General features: G+C 41.2%; 1 protein-coding gene across 2 annotated transcripts in view; it reads right to left on the bottom strand.

The window, feature by feature from the left end:
- The window catches only part of LOC141139646 (guanylate cyclase soluble subunit beta-2-like), a 160317-nt gene that overhangs the window by 100886 nt on the left and 53431 nt on the right, over positions 1-6000 (bottom strand). The gene's annotated exons all lie outside the window — the stretch shown is intronic.

Here is a 6000-nt window from a genome sequence, read left to right as displayed (position 1 = left end):
TTGCAGCTTCTGTATACTGTTTGCTTGGACAAGCTGGTTTGGGTCGAGTGATTGGGAGCAAGCATCTGGATCTACACCTTCTTCGGATCTTTAAATCATAGGTCAGAACAGCACATATGTAGGCAAGTGAGGTCTATTTTCTCCACTATAGGTGGCGCTCAACCACAGCGGTTGTGCAGAGGAAGTCATGAGGAGTGTGGTTCCTCTATGGTTTCCTGGGTCACTAGAGCAGCGATCCCATTGGATGCTGACAGCACTTGTGACTCTCGCAGCCATCTTAGGTCAGGCAGACTCTATATAAGACCCTGGTTCCTGAGTTTGGTGCGCATTTAGCGTGTGGGTAGTGTAGGAACAAATCCCTTGTCTGTCAGGGACAGTAATAGCAGCATGGAAAAGTTCCAGTTGAGTAAGGAAAGCTTAGAGATCTGCCACACTTCCTGGAAACCTCCCCGCTTGGGCACGGACCAGCCCCTCAAGACAGATGCTGTCAGTTCAGCTGAGACTTGCTCTGCTACAATTGGCTTAATCTGTGCTTGTTCCTGGTTGGGATGTATTCCCGCTGTGCTTGTTGTGAACTGTTATACTACAATACAAGTTCTTTATATTGCATTTGGACTATGTGTGAATTACTGCCACCGCACAATGCTGCACCCTCCCACACTTATACACTTTTGTGGTTTTATGGGTAAAATCTACAGCTATAAAACCCCTTTCACACTGTAGCACCGCTAAAACAACGCTAAAGAACAGGTCAATTTTGCGGTGCTTTAACAGTGCTTTATCGGCATTTTAGAGGCACTTTTCGGGCGCTAGTGGGGCAGATTTTTTAAGTTTGCATGACAACGTGACCTTAAAAAAAGGAAAAAAGTCCCATTTTGCGGCGCTTTCAAAGCACTTTTAAGGATGCTTAGGAAGCACTGCCCATTCATTTCAATGGGCAGGGGCGTTTTGGGAGTTCATAGCACTTCCAAGCCACCCCAAAGATGCTGCTTGCAGGACTTTTCCTAATGCCCCGCAAGCGCACCGCCCCAGTGTGAAAGCACTCATTGCAAAGAATGGGAGACAGTTTTCAGGTGCTTTGTAGAGGCTATTTCTAGCGCGAAAACACCTGAAAATTGCCTCAGTGTGAAAGGGGTCTAAATCAAGAGAAGTCTTTTCATTAAGATTTCTGACACAAAAACAAAGTATCTGGAGTAGGCAAACGCATTGTTTGGTTATAATCTTGAACTTATTTCATCTGAGCAGTAAGATCATGGCTCGTTATTTTGTGTATGGGGTGGATGTGACTTTTGCAGGATCCAGATCAATTGCTGAAGCTCTGTAATGACCCTGTGTGTTCACCTTGACTTTTATGTTAAGGATATTTACCAATATTAGCTTTAGCATATTAGCTGTAGGAAGTAGTGATTGCAACTATTTCTAGCATGATGGTTATAAAGCGTTTTTTTTGTTTTATAGGGATGGCTGACCTCTTTACACTGCACCTTTCTAGGAGAAGCTACCACAATATTTTCTTTTTTTTTTAATTATTATAATGTTACCTAATATCTCCATTTTTCCTCAAGTCCAAGCATCAAATACTGGAAGAAACATCAGTGGTGAGATATGTGTAGTAGCCCACTGAAGCCTGCCAACATTGAACATATGAACATTCCTTTGTTCATAGCCAATGCTGCATTATCTGCATTCTCTTCCAAATCCTTTTTGCAGCTAGAATGTTGATCACTCTATAATGCATTGATTTCTCCTGATATATCAGGTGTAATCTTTATACAACTAAATATAATACTGTTTTCTTTTTTCCATTTAAAGGCTCTGTTTAAGGTCATTTGTTCAGGTATTGGATTTTTATTACCTATGCAGTCTAATGAAATCTATTATGTAACTGATTGCTTTCATTGTCATGAAGTAAACAATGCAATTACACTGAATCTTGTTTTTGATGGGTCAGCAGCACAAACAGAAAATGAAGGGACCCAGGTGCGATAGGTTTTCCACATTGCTGAATTGTTTTCTGTGATTTGAAGCATATTAAAATGTTCATAGCACAACTGTTCAAAGCATCTGCTTCCTGTGGTCCTTTCCTACATTACAATAGAAAAAAAATACTAACAGATGTATTTCAACTGTTACAGATCTGTTCTGCCTCGAAGTATAATTTACTGTAGCTGGCTTCAGAGGAGCAATGGGACCTTAAGAGTTACAAGCAGCAACTGTAGGGGAGTGTGGGATAGATTAGGATGCACAAGAGTTATCCCTGTCCTTGTGGCAACACCCCTGGGCTTGAAAGTCACCATTGTGGAGGTAATGGCACTAGTGTAGAGATCCTTTTAATTGCCAATCCACCCCTAGGTAGAGGGTTGCCCTTGATTCACAGCTATGCATTCTTTAGTGCGTTTTGCATTTTTCAGTCCATTTAACATGGTTTCCTATGGATCTAGTTCACATCTGTGCATTTGGAGCCGGTGATTTTTTTTGAAGGGTCAGGGACTTTTTCCCACAGCAGATTGCGTTTTGCGTATAATAGACTTCAGTAGACCTGCACCAAAAAACGCAAGTGTTGTAATTTTTTTTATTAGTTTTCGGGGGTTTTGCTAATAGGAAAGTATGACAGTTCTGTTCATGGAGTGTGACTTTGATGCAACTTTACACTTTCTGGCACTCAAGTTGTATCAAAGTTGCATTAAAGTGACATCAAAGTAGTCCAGGAACCTTTGTGTCCAAAGTCGCATGTTAGGGTTAAATGCTATGGTTAAGAGTTAGGGTTAAGGGATAGGGTTAGCATTAGGATTAGCTGTAATAGTTAGGCTTAAAACACTAACACTAACAATCACCTCTAACCTTAATGATTACCACTAACCCTAACCCTAAAGATTACCACTAACCCTAATGATAACCGCTAACCCTAACCCTTAACCCCAACCCTAACATGCGACTTTGGACACATAAAGGTTCCTGCACTACTTTGTGAGTTTGATGCTGCTTGAGTGCCAGACAATGTAAAGTTGCATCAAAGTTGCACTTCGTGAACAGAACTGTCATACTTTCCTATTAGCCAAAAAAACAGCAAAATGCATCAAAAACGTGTGTTCAAAAACGCACCATAAAACGCACTGTAAAAATGCATCAACCACAATCTGCATAGATGTGACTACTGCCCATCCATCCTGCTATGTTACAAATAGAAACATAAACAAGATACAGGAGCCCCAGTGGGAATCAGGGGAACCACCTTTGGGTGCAAGAGCTGGAGAGTAAAGAGAAATAGCAAGACCTTGCTGCCTTTACCATGTGCTCAGTTACTTGGAATGTGGGCAAAACACCCGTGCATCTGCTATGGAGTATATCTTGGACACTGAGTGATCTGACCTGTGTGTAAAAGATGATGCAGCAAAGAGAGCCACAGGAGCTTTGGCTCAGGAAAGTGGATGTACGACTGCGAGTGTTGAATTAGAGCAAGGCTGAAGTAGGGAGTCCCTGCCCTGCCATATACCTCCAGGGGGGCTATGGGTTGTCTTCTGCTTTTAAGGTTGAGACACTCCATGGAGGCTCAGTGTCCTTGTCTGTGGCTAGCTGTCTTTGTCAGCAGCTCAATGTCCTTGTCTGTGGTCTGTGTCCTAGCCTGGAAAGGAGTCTGTCCATCAGCAGATGGCTTACCCTGATACTTCCAAAACTTCCACCAACTTCCTAACACCAAGAGACATGGAAGCTTTGTTGAACCCCCACAAAAGAGCAACATAAGGTGGAGCTTAGTGGAACAAGCCAGAGGAGAAACAAGCAATGGAGTGCTCTAAGTTAACCAGACAACCTTGTTGCAAGTCCTGGCTTAGGCCCACCAGGAATGGCTGTGGAGAAAGAGCCCAATGCTATTGTAGAGGCTGAAGGTGCCACTGAAGTATCAGGTGGAGAACCACTACCTGTGGACATGCCCAACCAGTGATCGAAAGAAAGACTCTCCACTGCTCATGTTGCCAGTCCCAGAACAGTAGTCACCAGTTTGGGACTTACCATGGCACTGGACACAGGTTTTAGCTTTGCTCTATATTTACTACTCTCATATTGTTCAATTTATAGACTTTTGTAATCTTTCTCAAGCTATTAGAAACTATACAGTATATACCATAATCATTTGGATTCCTATGTGTTTAATAATAAAGCAGAAAAACCCTTACTCTTTATGTGAACTTGAGGTAATCTACTCTACGGAGGGGATGCCTCTTGTAACATGGATCTTGCAGGGAAAGGTCAACGGGGTAGGGGAAGTACCAGATGCGGGATAGGAAAGCTCATTGTACTCTAGCTATGCCAGGCTGGGTTACCATCAGAGTCCCTTGAGGAGTGTAGTCTTCTTGTGTGCCACTCTGTCTTGTCGGTTGGGGCACGGGGGACCAAGGGACCCGCAGCAATGAGTAGTGGGTAATGCCACTGCCTGTGCCTCCTGCTATGTTACACAATCATAAAACACTTTAGAACCACCCTGCTCATTAATTTTATCACAGAAGCTTTATTTACATCAATTGGATGAAGGAATGAAGTAGGGCTGCAACTAACAATTATTTTCATAATCGATTATTTGGCCGATTATTGTTTCGATGAATCGATGAATCGGTTAATAACCTTAAGAAAAAAGTGTGGTGTATAATTTAAAAGGCAATTTATTTTTACATATCTCTATGCAGTGGTAAATATAAAAAACCAACTATATGATTAGGGAGCAAAATATCTAATCCACTCTGAGAATAACAGACAGAAGAGATATACTGTATATACTATTAGAGGAGAGGTATACTGTATATACTATTAGAGGGTGAATACGTCAAATATCATCAGACTCAGAGATCAAATGTCTTCCTTCAAAAAAAATTTCATTTTAAGAAAGTTCTTCAATTTTCTAATCGTTCGTGGGGTCAAATCGAATGTTCATTTTCAACCACAGTGATGGGAAAATTTAGAAATAATAGAAAACGTCTTGGTCAAAGGAATTTTCAGACAGATCTGGAGGAGATCTGAAGCCACGTGAGATTGTGAGATTGTGAGATTGTTCTCTAATTGTATATTCCATGCTTTTTATCGTTTTAATAAATGTGAGTTTATTGCTAGCTGGGGTGGAGGCTATATTATTTAACCCCTCGGATACTGCATTATAGGAGGCACTTTTTCTTGTTGTTTTTTCATATGCAATGCTAGTCATAAAAACGTGAAAGGAGTACAGTGGATGAGACCTATGTCAGCCATTGATGGTGTCGTTTGATTAAAGACCATAGAAGATTCCTCTAAAGGCATATTGGCACTAAGTGCAAAGGCGTGATTGACCCCTAGGGGTCGCATAAAGGAGGTGAGCGACCATTGCATGTGGTGATGGGAGCACTCAGGGTAAAGTTTCTGTTAGAAGAACCATCACTGTGGAGGATTTCTCATTATTGATTATTGGACTTTTTTTGCATTAATTTATTTTTATATTTCTTCACATATTGTATTATCACTGGAAAGTTTGTATTTTGGTATAATATTTATTATTGTGGGATTTATATATAATTTCCAATTGCCAGCAGCCTAACTAACTAACTAACTAACTAACTAGTCTTTTAAGTATGTGCCTTCCGAAGACGTCGCAAACTGATAACGAAACACATTAAGCGACTGTTCCTGTGCGTCACTTCTGGCCTCGCGAGTGGAACGCATGCCAGATTCTAGGCAGCGTCCATATTTGGAATGGCACAGCGGGCCATTATTACATATGGTTATTTTACCAGTGGTGCTTTTTAAATATATTAATAAAGTATACGTTTTAATAAATACATCCAAGTTTTTTTACTATGAGAGGCTGTCTCTCCGTTTTCATTACATTGCCTACCTATTAAAATCACCAGGAATACTACAAGGAGGGGCAAGGATCTGCAATACCAGGAACCACCAGAAATATCGGGATAGATCTCCCTTAAGGACCTACCAGCTCATATGACTCCCCTTGCTGTAAACTAAGGGGGGCATCAACATCTG

The sequence above is a fragment of the Aquarana catesbeiana genome, linkage group LG04, assembly GCF_042186555.1.
Source record: "Aquarana catesbeiana isolate 2022-GZ linkage group LG04, ASM4218655v1, whole genome shotgun sequence".
In the NCBI taxonomy this organism is placed as follows: Eukaryota; Metazoa; Chordata; class Amphibia; order Anura; family Ranidae; genus Aquarana; species Aquarana catesbeiana.
Note: the sequence above shows the minus strand (reverse complement) of the source record. Positions and strands in the feature narration are given on the sequence as shown.